The sequence below is a fragment of the Delphinapterus leucas genome, chromosome X (genome assembly GCF_059928025.1).
Source record: "Delphinapterus leucas isolate spDelLeu-1000000601 "Yukka" chromosome X, BTC_Dleu_Yukka2, whole genome shotgun sequence".
In the NCBI taxonomy this organism is placed as follows: domain Eukaryota; kingdom Metazoa; phylum Chordata; class Mammalia; order Artiodactyla; family Monodontidae; genus Delphinapterus; species Delphinapterus leucas.
The window spans coordinates 31846750-31867433 of NC_143150.1; the positions used below are offsets into that span (position 1 = coordinate 31846750).

The window sequence follows — 20684 nt, forward strand, 5'->3', positions numbered from 1 at the left end:
TAGGTGGTCACAAAGCACTGAGTTGATCTCCCTGTCCTATGTGGCTGCTTCCTACTAGCTATCTATTTTACATTTGATAGTGTATATATGTCAATGCCACCCTCTCACTTCTTCCCAGCTTACACTTCCCCCTGCTCGTGTCCACAAGTCCATTCTCTATGTCTGTGTCTTTATTCCTGTCCTGCCCCTAGATTCTTCAGAACCATGTTTTCTTTTTTTTGTTTTCTTAGATTCCATATGTATGTGTTGGCATATGGTATTTGATTTTCTGACTTACCTCACTCTGTCTGACAGACTCTAGGTCCATCCACCTCACTATAAATAACTCAATTTCATTTTTTTTTTTTTATGGCTGAGTAAAAAGAAATTTTTTACTTTCTCCCGTTCTGAGGGTTGTCTTTTCGTCTTGTGTATGGTTTCCTTTGCTATGCAAAAGCTCTTAAGTTTCATTAGGTCCCGATTGTTTATTTTTGTTTTTATTTCCATTTCTCTAGGAGGTGGGGCAAAAAGGATCTTGCTGTGATTTTATATCATAGAGTGTTCTGCCTATGTTTTCCTCTAAGAGTTTTATAGTGTCCAATCTTACATTTAGGTCTTTAATCCATTTGGAGTTTTTGTGTATGGTGTTAGTGTTCTAATTTCATTCTTTTACATGTAGCTATCCAGTTTTCCTAGCACCACTTATTGAAGAGGCTGTCTTTTCTCCATTGCATATCCTTGCCTCCTTTGTCATAGATTAGTTGAACATAGGTGCATGGGTTTATCTCTGGGCTTTTTTTCCTGTTCCATTGATATATATTTCTGGTTTTGTGCCAACCCAGACTGTCTTGATTACTGTAGCTTTGTAGTAGAGTCTTTAGGCAGGGAGCCTGATTCCTCCAGCTCTGTTTGTCTTTCTCAAGATTACTTTGGCTATTCAGGGTCTTTTGTGTTTCCACACAAATTGTGAAATATTTTCTTCTAGTTCTGTGAAAAATGCCATCAGTAGATTGATAGGGATTGCACTGAATCTGTCGATTGCTTTGGGTGGTACAGTCATTTTCACAATGTTGATCCTTCCAATCCAAGAACCTGGTATATCTCTCCATCCATTTGTATCATCTTTAATTTCTTTCATCAGTGTCTTATATAATTTTCTGCATACAGGTCTTTTGTCTACCTAGGTAGGTTTATTTCTAAGTATTTTATTCTTTTTGTTGCAGTGGTAAGTGGGAGTGTTTCGTTAATTTCTCTTTCAGATTTTTCATCATTACTGTATAGGAATGCAAGAGATTTCTGTGCATTCATTTTGTATCCTGCCACTTTACTAAATTCATTGATTAGCTCTAATAGTTTTCTGGTAGCATCTTTAGGATTCTCTATGTATGTATCATGTCATCTGAAAACAGTGACAGTTTTAATTCTTCTTTTCTGATTTGGATTCTTTTTATTTCTTTTTCATCTCTTATTGCTGTGGCTAAAACTTCTAAAACTATGTTGAATAATAGAGATGAGAGTGGGCAGCCTTGTCTTGTTCCTGATCTTAGTGGAAGTGGTTTCAGCTTTTCACCACTGAGAACTATGTTGGCTGCACGTTTGTCACATATGGCCTTTATTATGTTGAGGTAAGTTCCCTCTATGCCTACTTTGTGGAGAGTTGTTTTTTTTTTTTATCATAAATGGGTGTTGAATTTTGTCAAAAGCTTATTCTTCATCTATTGAGATGATCATATGGTTTTGCTCCTTCAATTTGTTAATATGGTTTACCACTTTGATTGATTTGCGTATATTGAAGAATCCTTGCGTTCCTCAGATAAACCCCACTTGATCATGGAGTATGATCCTTAGGTGCTGTTTGCTAGTAATTGTTTTGAGGATTTTTACATCTATGTTCATCAGTGATATTGGCCTGTAGTTTTCTTTCTTTGTGACATCTTTGTCTGGTTTTGGTATCAGGGTGATGGTGGCCTCGTAGAATGAGTTTGGGAGTGTTCCTCCCTCTGCTATATTTTGGAAGAGTTTGACAAGTATAGGTGTTAGCTCGTCTTTAAATGTTTGATAGAATATGCCTGTGAAGCCATCTGGTCCTGGGCTTCTGTTTGTTGGAAGATTTTTAATCACAGTCTCAATTTCAATGCTTGTGATTGGTTTGTTTATATTTTCTATTTCTTCCTGGTTCAGTCTGGGCAGGCTGTGCTTTTCTAAGCATTTGTCCACTTCTTCCAGGCTGTCCATTTTATTGGCATATAGTTGCTTTTAGTAATCTCTCATGATCCTTTGTATTTCTGCAGTGTCAGTTGTTACTTCTCCTTTTTCACTTCTAATTCTATTGATTGGAGTCTTCTCCCTTTTTTTCTTGATGAGTTATCTTCTCAAAGAACCAGCTTTTGGTTTTATTGATCTTTGCTATTGTTTCCTTCATTTCTCTTTCATTTATTTCTGCTCTGATCTTTATGATTTCTTTCCTTCTGCTAATTTGGGGTTTTTTTGTTATTCTTTCTCTAATTGCTTTAGGTGTAAGGTTAGGTTGTTTATTTGAGATGTCTCTTGTTTCTTGAGGTAGGATTGTATTGTTATAAACTTCTCTCTTAGAACTGCTTCTGCTGCATCCCATAGGTTTTGGAACATAGTGTTTTCATTGTCATTTATTTCTAGGTATTTTTTAAATTTTCTCTTTGATTTCTTCAGTGATCTCTTGGTTATTTAGTAGGGTATTGTTTAGCTTCCATGTGTTTGTATTTTTTACAGTTTTTCTTTTTTCCTGTAATTGATATCTAGTCTCATAGCATTGTGGTTGGAAAAGATACTTGATACAATTTCAATTTTATTAAAATTACCAAGGCTTGATTTGTGACCCAAGATATGATCTATCCTGGAGAATGTTCCATGAGCACTTGAGAAGAAAGTGTATTCTGTTGTTTTGGGATGGAATGTCCTATAAATATCAATTAAGTCCGTCTTGTTTAATGTGTCATTTAAAGCTTGGGTTTCCTTATTTATTTTCAGTTTGGTTGATCTGTCCATTGGTGAAAGTGGGGTGTTTAAGTCCCCTACTATGATTGTGTTACTGTTGATTTCCCCTTTTATGGCTTTTAGCATTTGCCTTATGTATTGAGGTGCTCCTATGTTGGGTGCGTAAATATTTACGATTGTTATATCTTCTTCTTGGATTGATCCCTTGATCATTATGTAGTGTCCTGCTTTGTCCCTTGTTATAGTCTTTAGTTTAAAGTCTATTTTGTCTGATATGAGAATTCCTGCTCCAGCTTTCTGTTGAGTTCCTTTTGCACGGAATATCTTTTTCCATACCCTCACTTTGTATGTATGTGTCCCTAGGTCTGAGGTGGGGCTCTTATAGACAGCATATATACAGGTTTTGTTTTTGTATCCATTCAGCCGGTCTATGTCTTTTGGTAGGAGCATTTAATTCATTTACATTTAAGGTAATTATTGATATGTATGTTCCTATCCCATTTTCCTCATTATTTTGGGTTTGTTTTTGTAGGTCTTTTCCTTCTCTTGTGTTTCCTGCCTAGAGAAGTTCCTTTAGCATTTGTTGTAAAGCTGGTTTGGTGAGCCTGAATTCTCTTAACTTTTGCTTGTCTGTAAAGGTTTTAATTTTTCTGTTGAATCTGAATGAGATCCGTGCTGTGTAGAGTAATCTTGGTTGTTGGCTTTTCCCTTTCATCACTTTAAATATGTCTTGCCACTCCCTTCTGGCTTGCAGAGTTTCTCCTGAAAGCTCAGCTGTTAATCTTATGGGGATTCCCTTGTGTGTTATTTGTTGCTTTTCCCTTGCTGCTTTCTTTGTATTTAATTTTTGATAGTTTGATTAATATGTGTCTTGGTGTGTTTCTCCTTGGATTTATCCTGTATGGGACTCTCTGTGCTTCCTGGACTTTAACTGACTATTTACTTTCCCATGTTAGTGAAGTTTTCAACTATAATCTCTTGAAATATTTTCTCTGTCCCTGAGGTCTCTGAGACTGTCCTCAATTCTTTTCATTCTTTTTTCTTTATTCTCCTCTGCAGTAGTTATTTCCACTATTTTATCTTCCAGGTCACTTATCCGTTCTTCTGCCTCAGTTATTCTGCTATTGATCCCTTCTAGAGAATTTTAAATTTTATTTATTGTGTTGTTCATCATTGTTTGCTCTTTAGTTCTTCCAGGTCCTTGTTCAACGTTTCTTTTATTTTCTCCATTCTATTTCCACTATTTTGGATCATCTGTACTATCATTACTCTGAATTCTTTTTTAGGTAGACTGCCTATTTCCTCTTCATTTGTTTGGTCTGGTGGGTTTTTACTTTGTTCCTTCATTTGCTGTGTATTTCTGTGTCTTATCATTTTGCTTAACTTACTGTGTTTGGGGGTCTCCTTATCACAGGCTGCAGGTTCATAGTTCCTGTTGTTTTTTTTTTGTCTGCCTCCAGTGGGTAAGGTTGGTTCAGTTGCTTGTGTAGGGTTCCTGGTGGAGGGGACTGGTGCCTGTGTTCTGGTGGGTGGGGCTGGATCTTGTCTTTGTGGTGGGCAGGGTTGCGTCTGGTGTTGTGTTTTGGCGTGTCTGTGACCTTAATATGATTTTAGGCAGCCTCTGTGCATATGGGTGGGGTTGTGTTCCTGTCTTGCTAGTTGTTTGGCATGGGGTGTCCCTCACTGGAACTTGCTGGTCTTAGCGTTGAGATGGAGATCTCTGGGAGATCTCTTGCCGACTGATATTACGTGTTGCCAGGAAGTCTCTGGTGGTCCACTGTCATGAACTTGGCTCTCCCATCTCCGAGGCTCAGGCCTGACACCTGGCCGGAGTGCCAAGACCCTGTCAGCCACACGGCTCAGAAGAAAAGGGACCGAAAAAAGAAATAAAATAAAATAAAATATTTATTAAAAATTTTGAAAAATTATTAAAATTTAAAAGTTTAAAGAAAAAGAGAGCAACCCAACCAATAAACTATGATTAACTTATAAATCAGAAACTAGTCAGTCACATACAGCAAACCCCAAGTCTACAGTTGCTCCCATAGTCCACCACCTCAATTTTGGGGTGATTCATTGCCTATTCAGGTATTCCACAAATTCAGGGTACATCAGGTTGATTGTGGAGATTTAATCCGCTGCTCCTGAGGCTGCACAGTGCAATTTCTCTTTCTCTTGTTTGTTCTCACTGCTCCTAGGGTTCAACTTTGGTTTTGGCCCCACCTCTGCGTGTAGGTTGCCCTCTGTTGTCTGTTCTTCGCCCAGAAAAGACTGGGTTAAAGGAGCAGCTGACTAGGAGGCTCTGGCTCACTCAGGCCTGGGGGAGGGAGGGGTATGGAATGCAGGGCAAGCCTGTGGCGGCAGAGGCCTGCGTGACTTTACAACAGCCTGAGGCACACCATGTGTTCTCCTGGAGAAGTTTTCCCTGGATCCCGGGACCCTGGCAGTGGCGGGCTGCAGAGGCTCCTGGGAGGTGTGGATAGTGACCTGTGCTTGCACACAGGATTCTTGGTGGCTGCAGGAGCAGCCTTAGAGTTTCATGCCCATCTCTGGTATCTGTGCTGACAGCCGTGGCTCACAACCGTCTCTGAAGCTCGTTTAAGAAGTGCTCTGAATCTCCTCTCCTCACACACACCGAAACAATGGTCTCTTGCCTCTTAGGCAGGTCCAGAGTTTTCCCGGACTCCCTCCTGGCTAGCTGTGGCGCACTAGCCCCCTTCAGGCTGTGTTCACGCAGCCAACCCCAGTCCTCTCCATGGGGTCTGACCTCAGAAGCCCGTGCCTCAGCTCCCAGCCCCCGCCCACCCTGGCGTGTGTGCAGACAAGCCTCTCGTGCTGGTCGCACTGATCCTCTGTGTGGGAATCTCTCCGCTTTGCCCTCTGCTCCCCTGTTGCTGCCTTCTCTGCTGTGGCTCTGAAGCTTCCCCCCACCCCGCCCACTCCCCTTCTCTGCCAGTGAAGCAGCTTCCTAGTGTGTGGAAACCTTTCCTCCTTCACAGCTCCCTCCCACTGGTGCAGGTCCTGTCCCTATTCTTTTGTCTCTGTTTTTTCTTTTGCCCTACCCAGGTAGGTGGAGAGTTTCCTGCCTTTTGGGAAGTCTGAGGTCTTTTACCAGTGTTCAGTAGGTGTTCTACAGGAGTTGTTCCACACGTAGATGTATTTCTGATGTATCTGTGGGGAGGAAGGTGATCTCCATGGCTTACTCCTCTGCCGTCTTGAAGATTCTCCCGTCTTGTCTTCTTGATGATAGAAATTCTGACAGGTGTGAGGTGATGTTTCATTGTGGTTTTGATTTGCATTTTCCTGATGATCAGTGACGTTGAGCATCTTTTCATGTACCTGTTAGACATGTTTGCAAAGAAGACATCCAAATGGCCATTTAGGTCTTCTGCCCATTTTTTAATTGGGTTGCTTGTTTGTTTTTTTTATATTGAGTTGTATGAGCTGTTTATATATTTTGGATATTAACTGCTTATCTGATATATGGTTTGTAAAAATTTTCTCCCATTCTTTATGATGCCTTTTCATTCTGTTTGTTGTTTCGTTTGCTGTGTGGAAGCTTTTAAGCTTGATGTAGTCCCATTTGTTGATTTTTGCTTTTGTTGTTTGTTCTTTCGGTGTCATATCCGAAAAGTCATTGCCAAAACCAAGGGCAAGGAGATTCTTCAAGGAGTGTTATGGTATCACTGACTGACTGTTAGGTTTGAGTCTTTGATCCATTTTGAGCTAATTTTTGTGATTGGTGCAAGATAGGGGTCCAATTTCATTGTTCTACCTATGTTTATCTAGTTGTAGCAGTGTTATAGGACACTCATCTTGACGTTGCATTTACATAGCCAGCACGTTGTTGTTGTTGTTGTTTTTTCTGCGGTACGCGGGCCTCTCACTGTTGTGGCCTCTCCCGTTGCGGAGCACAGGCTCTGGACGCACGGGCTAAGCGGCCGTGGCTCGCTGGCCCAGCCGCTCCGCAGCATGTGGGATCTTCCCGGACCGGGGCACGAACCTGTGTGCCCTGCATTGGCAGGCGGACTCTCAACCACTGCGCCACCAGGGAAGCCCCAGCACATTGTTTTGGTTTAAAAAGTGTTCTTATTTAAGAGTAAACATATATGTAAGTGGCCAGTGGAGATTATGGAAGAGTGAATCCTACTCCTTGACTCTGCCACTACTTAGCTTTCTCATGTCTAACAGAGGAAGAGACTCCTAAGGCTGGTTTAATTTTCCTTATTTATTTCCTTTACTTTCCAATTTCATGTGTAATCCATAGTTCCCCCTCCTATTTATAACCCTCCTAATCAGGTATGATTTGAAATTCAGATAAACACTTGAACCAAAATCCTTATGGCTGAGGAAGAGGTAAGCAGAAGTTTATGAGCGCTAGAATTTCACACATGGTAAACTAATTCTGTAGAGATCATTATATCCTCACATAATCTTTTTTTCAGTTTGTAAAGTAAGTAAGTAACAGAAAATGTTAAGCAACTTGCCTAGGATCATACAGTGGTTGAGCTCAAATTTGTTTCTAAACTCCATTTTTTTTTGGCTACACAATGTGGATGCCACACAGTAGGCACATTGTGGGAGAAGCGAGGCCAGATTGGACACAGTTCTTTGAGACAAAAGAGCAGTCAGAAGAAAAAAAAAGAAGTGATTGAAATCAGGGGTTATTTTTCATTGTCTTTTTATAATGTCTTTTTTGTGTGCCTTGCATGAAGGGGAAGGCCAAGAAAGCCCTTTTGTCTGTTCATTAACTTATTAGCATCAACAGAAAGTTTTTTAACTGTGACTAGCCAGTCTGTCTCCTACTTCTCTATTTTCTATGTTAAAAGCGGCATGATACTGGAAATAAGGGAAGAAGGAGATGCTGAATAGGAGATATTTTCTTATAGAAGTGATAGTGTTTAGTTTCTTTTATACTGATAATAATATCAATTCCTCTATCCTCCCACAACAGAGACAGATTTACACACACATTCACAGAGACTCCACTGTGTCTTATATGATACAATGACCTTTCCCAAACCAGAGTACTTCAGTAAATGCTTATTGGTTGGTTAGACTGACTGAGGCCAGGTTGTGATCAAGCGCATATTTTGAGTTATATGGATTCTCCAGACCCTGTTGCAAGTTACTACCTCATCATTTTCAAATAGATTAACACATCATCAAACATGTCTCAAGATCATGCTCAAGGATCTGATTAGCCGAAGATAGGTTGTCTGCAATTTTATTCCCCCCCTCAAAATTTTCAAAGTACACCACTAATTTGGATCATTGAATAACATAACTCTGAAAATTTAACCAATCAGTTGCTCTCCTAAGTCACTATTTTGTCTGATCACTGTGTTTAGTAATATATATTTAGCATTTCTGTAGAGGGGTGGGACATGCCTATTTGTCAAAGCCACTGTATGAAAATGGTTATATACAATGCCAAATTTTCTCAGTGATCTCCTGTTTTTCTAGTTTTCTCTGGGCTAATATATCAAATATTTACAAAAAGAAATCTTACTTTTGTCTAATTTCGTTAAATTTTGAGCTTTATACATAGTGAAACTCCCTAAAGCGTTGGAACAAGTTATGTACTCAGCTAAATATGAGATAACATGGTAGTAGCTTTCAAGAAAGAAATACGAGTGATAGATTTCCAAAAGGTGAAAAATTACTCTATGCATCTGATTTCAAAGTAGGTGATAGGAAAGGATAGTTGGTTAATATGCAAACCTACGATTGAGATAAAATAATGTTTTGCCTTGCAGATATGCCTACCCTGTTCTACACTGTTCTATAAATAGGCAGTGATGGCAGAGCAGTCTGCTCAGGCAAAATAGACACTGCCCTGGCCAGAAACACTGTCTGTATTAACATACCTGCCTGACAGCTCCAAATCAGATCAATGATTTTAAAGCCAAATAAAGGCTTTCGTTACATATCTCAAGGTAGATGCAATCCTGGGTATTTTAAGAACTATTTTTCATCAGAATGAGAATGAACAGTTTTTTACTTGCTGAATTTAATTATATATTAAAATATACAGTATTCTCTCCTATCATGAGTAATCAGGTCATGCAAATGTGCAGGTTTCATCCTTACATTTAAACGTGTTTCATTGGAGACAAGCAACAATATTTTTTTTTCACATATATCTGCCTGGAAGCAAACATTTAATCTTTGACAGTTAAGGGCCTCAGGATTTAGTTATTATATCATTAGGTACGAATACTTTTTACTAACTTATAAAGGAAAAATTGAGGTCATATCAGTTTGACTTATATAATAATCTAGAACTTCTATATTGCATCCGCTTAATTAGCTAGTCTCCCCCGCCGCACACAAACACACACAGAGTCAGTCTCTAAATAGATATTGACTCAGAAAATAACTCAAACCTAAATGGACCTTCCTCCACTCCAAATTTAATCAGATGCTCTTTAGTTTCTGCAACTTTCTGTAGCATCCAAAGCAATATATGATAACTAAGTCTTTTTAAGCATTTACATATGTGCTAAGTATTGTATACTCATTATCTTATTTAATGTAAACAACATTACCAAGAGTTTAACTAACAGGCATTGCAAACTCCACCCATATTCTTCCTGTGAACAGCAAATAAATAGATTGTTCTCAGGCTATTTGTTCCTAAATTCCTTCAGCTTGTGTTTTTTTCAGTTATAGTTTGAGTTTGACGCACTGAAACTAGACAAGGAGGTCCCAGTTCTTACCTAATGGATGTGGAAAAGGTGTCACATCGATTGTTTTATGTCATTGGGCAAATGGAATAATGTCTGGAAGAAAAAAAAAAATACGGTAAGCCTCTATCACATCTGCAAAGTGTAAACATCATATTATTTTCTTTCCTTCCAAATAAATACTAAAGTTAATTAGGCAGTCAGGAGTTTGAAAGGAGAAAAAGTATGAGAAAAAGTAATGCAACAGATAAATATGGAATAATCATGAGAAAATGTAATTTTAAATATTGTCTGAGGAAGCCAGGCCCATAAAGGATATTAAGAACAGCTTGAGTAGAGCTGGATGTCTAAGAATGGACACGATCACTGAAATGTGGAAGAAATGGGAAGAAAAAACAGAATTTAAGATGAGCTTCCCAATGTCATGTCCGATTAGTGCTGCTGACTCATCTAGTTGGGCCCTGAAGAATTTTCAAAATGGTAATGGCGCTTTCCCAGGAAGAGTATACGATGTAGCGGAAAGATGGGCTTTTGTGTCAGACAGACTGGAACATGAACCTTCACTCAACTACTCCTAGTAGTGTGACTTTGAGTAAGTTACTTACATTTTCTCATCCTGTTTCCTCATCTGTTGAAGAGTTGCTAATGCCTCCTCAGGATTGTGTGAGGACTATTTGAAATAGCATATGCCCAACCTTTAGCACTATACCTGGCACACAGTAATGCCCACTCACAAATACCAGCTGTCCCTTCTGAGTTCATAAAGTGGTTGTCCATTGTGACACACTTTCTAGAGATGAAAGATTATGAGACAGAAATACTTTACAGAAGCACTGAAATAAACAGGAAACCTGGATTCTAGTACTGGCTTTCCTATTAGCTTATCGTTCAACCTTGGGCAAGTAGTTCACTCTTGCAAGTAGTTCACTCTCAAAGGTTCCTTATGTTCTCATACAGAGAATAGGATCACATTATTTCTAATGGGCTTCCCGAATCTTACATTCTGTGATTCCTCCCCAAAAAGGGAATTCTAATAGATAAGCTATTGATTAGACATATTTCATTTGTAATAGCAAAGAATAAGCTCTAAATGAACCATGTAACAAAATACTTTAACTGGATTATAAAAGAGTAATTTTTAAGAGGTAAAACTATTGCAACCCATAAATACTCTCTAAAAGCTAAAACTGCATTTCATACAAATTCTTAATTTCCTTCAAAAGTATAGCCCTCTCAGCCTAGTTAGAAAGAAACATTCATTATTGTGACTGTCCTTGTATAAATTCATTTTGGGTTCACTTTTCATTGCAGGATCTCTGCACAATTTTCAGATATCATGAAGGCATAAACATGATTACAGCTTTCTCATTTTACAGGTGAATAACTAAACTATGATGCAGAGGAGTTAAATAAATTACCCAGTGCCCACCCATGAGGGACAAAGCTGGAATAGAGCCTAGTTATTCTGATGCCAAAAATACCATTTTCCCTGCTGCATCCCCCACCATCATTACTCACTCCCAGATTCCCGAAGGACTCATTTGCTTTTGATAACCTCAGACATGTCATTTTTCTCTCTCTAAAAAGTGCTGCTTCAATTTTTTGAAGGGAGAGGATATCTGTAGTTGAAATTTGGCCCAAATAACACCACCTCAAGTGAGAAGATCACTTACCCTCACCCACCATGTGCACTACTTTACTTTCTAGTCCACAGTTTGGCACTTTGTGTAGAAAATTGATCTTTTACAGCCACTTAGTAGTATTTCTCAAAGTCCTACAAGCAGTACTCTGCTAAATGGCATCTAGCTCATCTGGATATGTTGAGTTTCCAGATCATAAACTCCTAAAGGGCAGAGTCTACAATTATTTGGCTAACTTTATATCACTTGCAACTGTGGATGCTGAATAAATACTATTTCATGGTAATGATGAGGATGACAAGTTAATGCTCCTCAAAGTGTCAACCAACCAGTCAAGTCAGTGAAAGTCAAACTGGTCATCTGATGTCATAAAAAAATCCAGTTACTTGACTGAATTATTCACATTGTAGCTGGTTGCTTTTATGCTTATATAGATATAACGTTAAAGTTGCTTCCATATTGAGAAGAGAATGGTGTAACATATTCATTAGTAGTCACTTTTATCTCATCAAATTAATAAAATATAATAATACAGTGGCCTGGAATCTCAGGAATTTCCTTTAGGTAGCCTTTCCAAGCCATGAATTTATGTCACAATATTCTTGGCAGATAAATGCCCTGGCTAAATTTTATTAGTATTGACCTAGTGCAATTAAAATTGAGTACCCTAAGAAGCAGGCTTCCGTTTACCATTTTTTGGTTTATATAATTTTCACCTCCATATCTACATTTGGAAAATAAAGTGGAAAGAGAAATCCACTGAAGACAATGAGCAATGGATAGGACCAGCAACGGAATACTGAGGATCATCAATTTGAAAAAAAAAACAAAAGAATAAAGCTGGAAGACTTACTACCTCACTTCATGACTTATTCTAGATCTTACACGTTCTCACTACAAAAAAGAAGTGATAATTATGTGATGTGACAGAGGTATTAGCTAATGCTAAATGTTCATGGCAGCTCTGCTTGTAATAATCTCAAACTGGAAACAACCCAAATGTAGTAATCATTTTGCAACATATAAGTGTATCAAATCAACACATTGTATACCCTAAAGTTATACAATGTTATCTGTCAAATTGTATGTTAATAAAGCTGAAAGAAAGATACAATAATCAGGGCAGTGTAGTGTATATGGATGTACAGACACATGGATCAATGGAATAGGAAAGATTCCATATAGAGAGTCACTCATATATAGTCAATTAATTTTTGAACAAATTTGCCAAGGTAATTCCTGGTGACAAGATGATCTTTTGAGAAAATAGTGCTGGAAATATTAGACAAAAGAAAAATTTAACTTCAACCTCAATCACACCATATATAAAAATTAATAGAAAATGTATCACAACCCAAATAGAGAAATGAACATCATACAACTTTTAGAAGGAAACAGGAGATAATCTTAACAACCTTGGATTTAACAAAGATATCTTAAATATAACAAAAACAAATTAAAAAATACTCAGTAAATAACAGTTCATCAAAAGTGTATCTTAAAAAGGCAATGATACAAGTGTGAAAAGATGAGCCACAGACTTGGAGAAAATATTTGTAAAGCAAATACCTGACCAAGAACCTCTAAAATATCTAAAAACACTTTTATAACTTGTTAGAATAGAAACCACTGAATTAAAAATGGGCAAAATATTTGTAACAAAAGAAACTCAGCAAATAAGCACGTTAAATTATGCTCAAGATCATTAGCCATTAATAACATGTCTATTAAAACCATAATAAGATACTGCTACATACCCACTAGAAAGGCTAAAATTAAAAAGACTGAAAATACCATGCATTGGTAAGGATGCAGAAATCAGATACACTGCTGGTGGGAATGCAAAATTACACAACCACTTTGAAAACAGTAAGCAATTTATTATAATGTTAAAAATAAACCTGCCATACAAATCAGCCTTTGCATTCCTAGGTATTTACCCAACAGAAATTAAAGCATATGTTCCCTACTAAGACTTATACATAAATGTTCATAGCAGCTCTATTTGTAATAATCTCAAACTGGAAACAACCCAAATGTCTTATTGATATAAGTGAATGAATGAACAAATTTCAGTGTATCCATATAATGGAATGCTACTCAGCAATAACAATAAATTATTAATACAGGCAACAATATAGGTGAATCTTAAAATAATTATGCTGAGTGAAAAAAGCCAGAAAACAGAGTGTAGGATTCCATTTATATATATATATATATATATATATATATATATATATATATATATATATATATATATAAACCTTGATAAAATGCAAACTAGTCTATAGTGACAGGAAGCAGATCAGTGGTTCCTTGGGGAATGGTGGTTGCATTGGCTAGGAAAGAGAGATTATAAATGGACACCAGGAAACTTTTGGGGGTAAAGGATATGTTCATTATCTTGACTGTGGTGATGGTATACATATACAAAACAAATTTTACACTTTAAAAATTGGGAGGATATATACATGTGTATATATATATATTTTTTAGTCATCTGAATATATGTGGTAATTGAAATCTTGGGAAGGATTATAGAATTAGAAGACAGTGGGGTCTAGGAACAACCTCGATTACAACATATAACAGCTGGGTCGAGGAAGAAGCATTTGCAAAGGAGAAGAGAAGGAATGGGCAGAGAAGCAGAGAAGTAAAATAAGTATTGTAGAACCCAAGGGAAAAGAGTTTTCAGGAAGGATTGAGTCGTTTGTCAACAGTAAACGTTGCTGCTAAGAGGTCAAATAAAATGAGAACAGTAAAATCTATTTAACTTAGAGACACTGGTAACCTTAGCCAGATCTGTTTTTATGGAGGAATGTGGCAGAAAACTATATTGTAGCGGGTTGATGGGAAATAAAGAAATGGGGAGAGTGGATAAAAGTAAATTTTAAAGATTTTTGGCTGATAAAAATAGAAAACAGAGATATAGGTGGAAGTGGCCAGAGGGAGAAGAGGAGTTATGGAAGGCTATTTTAAAAATTGAGGGCACGGGAATTCCCTGGTGGTACAGTGGTTAGGACTCGGTGTTTTCACTGCCGGGGCCTAGGTTCAATCCCTGGTCGGAGAACTAAGATCCCCCAAGCCGTGCGGTGCAGAAAAAAAAAAAGCGGGAGGGGGGGCAAATACTACAACATTTATAACAGTGTTGTGCTTGAGATGGCTCTTGAGAGTCAATTGTTACATTTTCAAAAATTTTGCAAGCCATTGAAAAATAAGTTATATAAACTTAGAATTAGGCAAATTATATTAAAACCAAAGAAATAAAAACTCAAAACTCATCAGTTAACTATATTATACTATTGTTTATACATGAGGTTATTTATATTGATTGTGTCTGTGTGGTGGGAATATTATCTGTAACGTTTACAGCTACGTATCTCAACTCTATGTTCAGTGACATCATGTGGGTCATTTGAACTTGGCCGTGGAGTTCTGGAATATTTACACCACAGAAATTGGTAAATACTACAAATAACGGCTTGATTTATTTTTGTTGTTATTTTTGTTGTCTAGCAAAAACATGATAGAGAAAATCTTAATGCTGATTAAACTTTAAAATTAGGTCTGTGACCATTACGCTCTAAATAGCACAAAAAATTGAGGAATTACTATTCCAGTATTCAAGAACTATTGGGTGATTCAGCAGAAAAGTCACTCACATCACTGATGAACGTGCTATGTTCTGACACTTTCCATTTTTTCACTTTCATCTTATTCACTAATAGAAACAAAAATATCAGTCAACACTCAATGCCAGAACTACACTCGTTTGTTAATTACAACCACAGGTTGGCTATGAATACACAAGCTCGCCAAAAACAAAGACAGCATTCAGTGAGAATCAATTGATTATATGGAATTTATGATACAGTATATTTTATTTGTAAATTGTATGCTATACATACTGTTAGTGAAATTTACAACCATGCACATATATGCATTATGCATTTTTCTAGATAGCCAGTTATTAAACATTTATTAACACATTTATATGTCAATAAGCCATAATAAAACAGATCAGCAAAATCTTAAAAATCCATCTATATCTGTTGAATTACTATTCCTTGAGAATGTTAAATGACTTTAAAGCACGGACAAGACAATATGGGCTTGGGGCAAGATTATAGATATAAAATATATATTTGAGAGGTATCCAATATAGTAAGGGACATGGCTGGGGTAAAGTTCAGAAGACACTGAATTTACCAACTTGGATCAATAACCTAGACTCATACCAGACCATGATTAAAACTCAAGCAGTTCATTTGTCATTCGATTAAGGCTCTATAATAAAAGTAATAAATACTTCATGTGGACCAGACGCTGTGCTAAATATTTTAAGAATCCTTATGCAATAGGTATTATTATTACTACAGCCATTATATGAGCAGAGGGAAGTGAGGCTGATGGAGATTTATTAACTTGCACAAATTTATAGAGCTACTTAGTAGAAGAGCTAGCATTTGAACAAAGTTCTGCCTGACACCAGTTATAAAGTTGCTGGTGCACCTAACCACTGTATACCACTGCCTCTTTCTAATCTTTTTTCCAGCTTTATTAAGGTATAATTAACGAAAAAAAGTTGAATATATTTAAAGTGTACAAGTAGATGTTTTCCTATGGATATTCTCTGTGAGATAATCACACAATCCAGCTAATTATCACTTCACACTCTCCATTTTCTTTCTCTTTTCTTACTTTGCAGTGAGGACACAGGATCTACTCTCCTAGTAAATTTCAAGTATAAAATACAGTATTGTCGACTGTAGTCACATTGCTGTATACTAGATCTCTAGAACCTATCTTCTATAACTGAAACTTTGTACTCCTTGACCAATATCTCCCCACTTCTCCCTTCACCCAACACCAGGCGACCAACATTCTATTGTTTCTATGAGTTTGACTATTTTAGATTCCACATTTAAATGAAATCATATATTGCGTGTGTATGTGTGTATATATATATATACATACATATCTCACATATATCTCATTTTCTTCATCCATCAGTGGACACTTAGGACGTTTCCATATCCTGGCTATTGTGAATAATGCTGCAAGGAACATGGGAGTGGAGTGCAGAGATATCTCTTTGACATACTGATTTCATTTCCTGCGGATATATACCCAGAAGTAGAGTTGCTGGATCATTACCACAGTTCTATTTATAATTTTTTGAGGAATCTCCATTCTGTTTTCCCTAATGGCTATACCAAGCTACATCCCCACCAACAAAATGTACAAAGGTACTCTTTTCTCCATATCTTTGCCAACACTTACCTTTTGACTTTTGATAAAAGGTATTCTAACAGGTGTGATGTGATATCACATTGTGGTTTTGATTTGCATTTCCCTGATAACTAGTGATGCTGAGCACCTTTTCATATACCTGTTGGCCATTTGTAAGTCTTCTTTGGAGAACTGTATATTCAGCTCATTTGCTTGTTTTTAAAATTGGGTTATTTGGGTTTTTGCTACTGAGTTGTATAAGTTCCTTATATATTTTGGATATTAATCCCTTATCTGATATATGGTTTATAAACATTTTCTCCCATTCTGTAGGTTGCCTTTTCACTCTGTTGATTTTGTTTCCTTTGCTGAGCAAAAGCTTTTAGTTAGGTGCAATGCCACATTTCTTTGCTGCTTTCATAGTTCTTTTTCCTTGAATTTTGACAATTTTATTATAGTGTGTCTAGGTGTAGTCTTCTTTGGATTGACCCTCTTTGTAGTCCTTAGAGCTTCATGATACTTGATGTCCATTTCCCTTCCAAGTTTTGGAAAGTTTTAATTCATTATTTCTTTAAATAAGCTTTGTCTTTTTCTCTCTCTTCTCTTGCTGGGACTTCCATAATTCATATGTTTTTTCATTTTGATAGTGTCCCATAAGTCCTATAGGATTCTTTTTTTACACTTTTCATTCTTTTTCCTTTTTGTTCATGTGACTGTATAATTTAAAATGACTTGTCTTCAAAGCTTAGTAACTTAGGATTTACTTTTGTAAAAGCACGTTGACAAGTATTAAAATGTTATACTTGCATTTTGACAATTATAGTATAAATATAAAACACAAAACATCCAGTGTTAAACACTGATCTCCCATGGTTGTCTTGGATTTAGATATTGGTAGTTTATATTTCATAGAAGGGAACTTTCAAAGTTCTGTCAGTGCTTATAGCATGTAATATTATTCCTCATCAAAATCTTCATGAAATCTAAAAGGCTGGTATTAAAAGTGGTTATTATTTTTTTCTTGAATATTCTAAAACAGCCAGTTTGGAGTAGCTTTCAGATTTTCAAGGCATGAAGATACACTGAATACTCAAGGATATGTTTTAACACATTAAGTATAAGTTTGTTTACAGTTACAATAAAAATACCTTCAACTTTCAGCTACTGAAAGAAAATACCCTAAGAAAACATGAAAGGTATTTTGGGCCAAGTTACTTCTTAGTGAAAATAATATATCATCTTGATCAAATTTTAAACCAAATTCTTGAAAGCATTAAAAATTGTTTTTATTGTTTTTTCTGTTTTTACAATTGTCAAACTATTCCAACTCCTAATAAGAAATTTTCAAATTAAAAAATTATCTCTGTTGCTTAGAAAATATGTTTTACGTTTAATCTCAAATTCACTTTAAATGCTGGACATATGATTTAATTAAGAAGACTCTAGCTAAATTATTTGGTAATATTTATAGGGTGATACTTTTCTGGGTAGATATGTTTCACACAACAGTTTTTAATTAATGCTGAAAAAAATCACTTCACACTTTTAAATACACTTAATGATAGGCGGATTGATGGATTAACAGTTTATTTAGTAATTTAGATGGCATAGGGTCCAATAAAGGCAACAATCTGATAATTGCTCAACGTGCAATTCTGCCCATTAGTAATACTAAGCCAAGAACTTGATATTTCACTCAGTTGGATTACTTAGCTTCATGTATCTGATTTGATCAACAAAACAGTAGATACACAATGTCAAGATTTTTCCTTTATTATTATTTTAAGAGCAGCTCAGTGATTTGGGGGGTTGGTTAGTATAATACAGAGAACATAGGGAAAAAGTATAAAATGGCACTTAAAACCAATACCCATACTCATCTCATTATGGTCATAACTAAGAATATTAACTTTTGTGTAATTTGCTTTTCCTTAGAACATAAAGCATTAACTTGAACTTCAAGTATATACACAATACATAAACAACCTTATGCAAAATACTTTTCGTAAGTTATATTACATTTTAAAATATTGGAAACTGAATATCTGTGCTGATTTGTCTTTTGACTAAATATAACAAGAAGAGAACAACATTCAACAAGGGAGGGTTATACTGATAATAAAGCTCTCAAAGTTAAAAATGTCTTCCTTTCCCTTTCTACCTAGCACAGACTATACAATGTCCCGAGAGGACTTATGATGAGAAAAATGTCAATCACAGCTTTAAGCCCTTGGTTTGGAAAGAGCTAATGAGAAAGCGGATTGGAAGGTGAGACTTCATGTTTGCTTTCAAATAAGTGGTCTTAAACTTTTTCAATAAGAAGAAAAATTAGTTCATATATATATATATATATATATATATATATATAAACCATTCATTTTTACAGCTTTCAGGTAAAGTCCAACACTTGGTTTATATAAAGTCTGTGAGGAGAGGTCAGTAGAGATCATCTGATCTTAAATTGTGAGATCATTCAACTTCTTAGCATAGTCTCCCCCCAGTAAAAAGCACAGCATGCCTGGGTATGCCACTGGCGATCTCTAATAAAAGTTAGTTAGTTCCAAAGACTGGGAGATTTCTGCTACAGTCATGCATTCTTTTTACCATCTTGTTTATTAGCAAAAATCAGCAATCCAGCTTTCCTTAGGTCCTCATGGGCTAACATTTTATAGAGTTCTCTAACTACAGAATTTCTTGGTCTGTACTGTCCACAACAACTATTACAAAATCTCTGTTAGTACAGTAAGTGTTCCAGGAAGAATGAAGAGATTCTTGGCCACCAGTTTTCCACATGAGGAAGCATGTATTATTAATCACTATCTCTTCTACATTACTTCCTGTTGCAGGGGATGTATGTACAATTTCATTCACAGAAAATTGGTAAAGGATGATACTTTTCCTTGCATTATCCACCCCAACAATAACCTTGTGCTCCTGGTGCTTGAAGAGTCTCCATATCCTGGTGAAGAGAATTCCCATTCTTGGGTAGCTGACCCCTTTTCCAGCCACCTGGGTGACCTGGACACCCCCAGCTCAGGCTGAAGCAGATGTGCTGGAGCCTACACCTCTGCTGCTGCTGCTTCTGCACTGACTGCTGGCCAGCTTCCTAGGAACCAGAGGGAGGCAAAAGCCCAGGCCTCCCTGCCACACACATGGCCTGGACGCTGCCTCTGGGGCACACTCCTGTGGCTTGCACACATTGCCTCCATGTTGTCTGCAATGAGCCTCGTGGACCACTGTCCTCCTCTAGCTCAGGTGACTTGCCTTGAAATTCAATAATTCTTCTTCTCTGATTGATCAAGTCTGCTGTTGAAGTTCTCCATTGAGTTTTTAATTCTTTATTTCTATTGTATTCTTCAGCACCACAATTTCTGTTTGGTTCTTTTTTATGATTTCTGTCTCATTGTTGAAATTCTTGTTTTGTTCACGTGTTCTTTTCTTGATATTGTTATATCTATCTTTGTTCTCTTGTAGCTCACTGACAACTTGGCAATCTCTATAAAATGTATAATGCATGTATTGTTTGATTCAAAGGGAATTTGTCATACAAAACTCTCCGAGTATTTTAAGCAGGCAAAAATAGTTTTCAGCAGCATTGTTTTAGTAGGGAAAAGTTGGTGACAATGTAAGTGTTCATCAGTATCAGACTGGTTAAATTAATCATACCTCAATTATGCTATACAGCTATTATTATATATAGAATATCACATAGCTAGTAACGTGGTTTATAATATCTATATATACTGCCCTGAAAAAGTTACTGGAGATATATTGTTAAGCAAATAAAACAATTTACAAAACAAAATGCATGTTATAATGCCAGGTGGCCACATAAACAAGATATATGAGACCCAGTGGGTTAGTTAGATATAGTTGATCGTGGATGCATAGAACCATCCTGAAAGTATATACATGTGCTAAAGTGAGGACTTCGGAAAAAAGAGTGGAATGAAAAATGGGACTACACTTACTTTTTCCTTTGTTGCCTATGTAATACATTAAAACAAAATGGGCCTATCTTTATTTTAAAAAATACTAGCCTGCACATTGTATTTTTGCCACTGCCAGAATCAATGGGTATGGAGACAGTAATCAATAATTTTAGTGTGGCTGGTACGTAAGATAAGGATGAGGCACTCCCTGGGCTTACTCTCTGTCTGCAGAGCCAGAT

The 20684-nt window shown here is 36.7% G+C and overlaps 1 pseudogene; it reads right to left on the bottom strand.

Moving 5' to 3' along the window:
- Window positions 1–18950: 18950 nt before the first annotated feature.
- On the bottom strand, window positions 18951–19572 carry LOC111169068 (ADP-ribosylation factor-like protein 5A pseudogene; annotated as a pseudogene).
- Between the last annotated feature and the right edge of the window lie 1112 nt (window positions 19573–20684).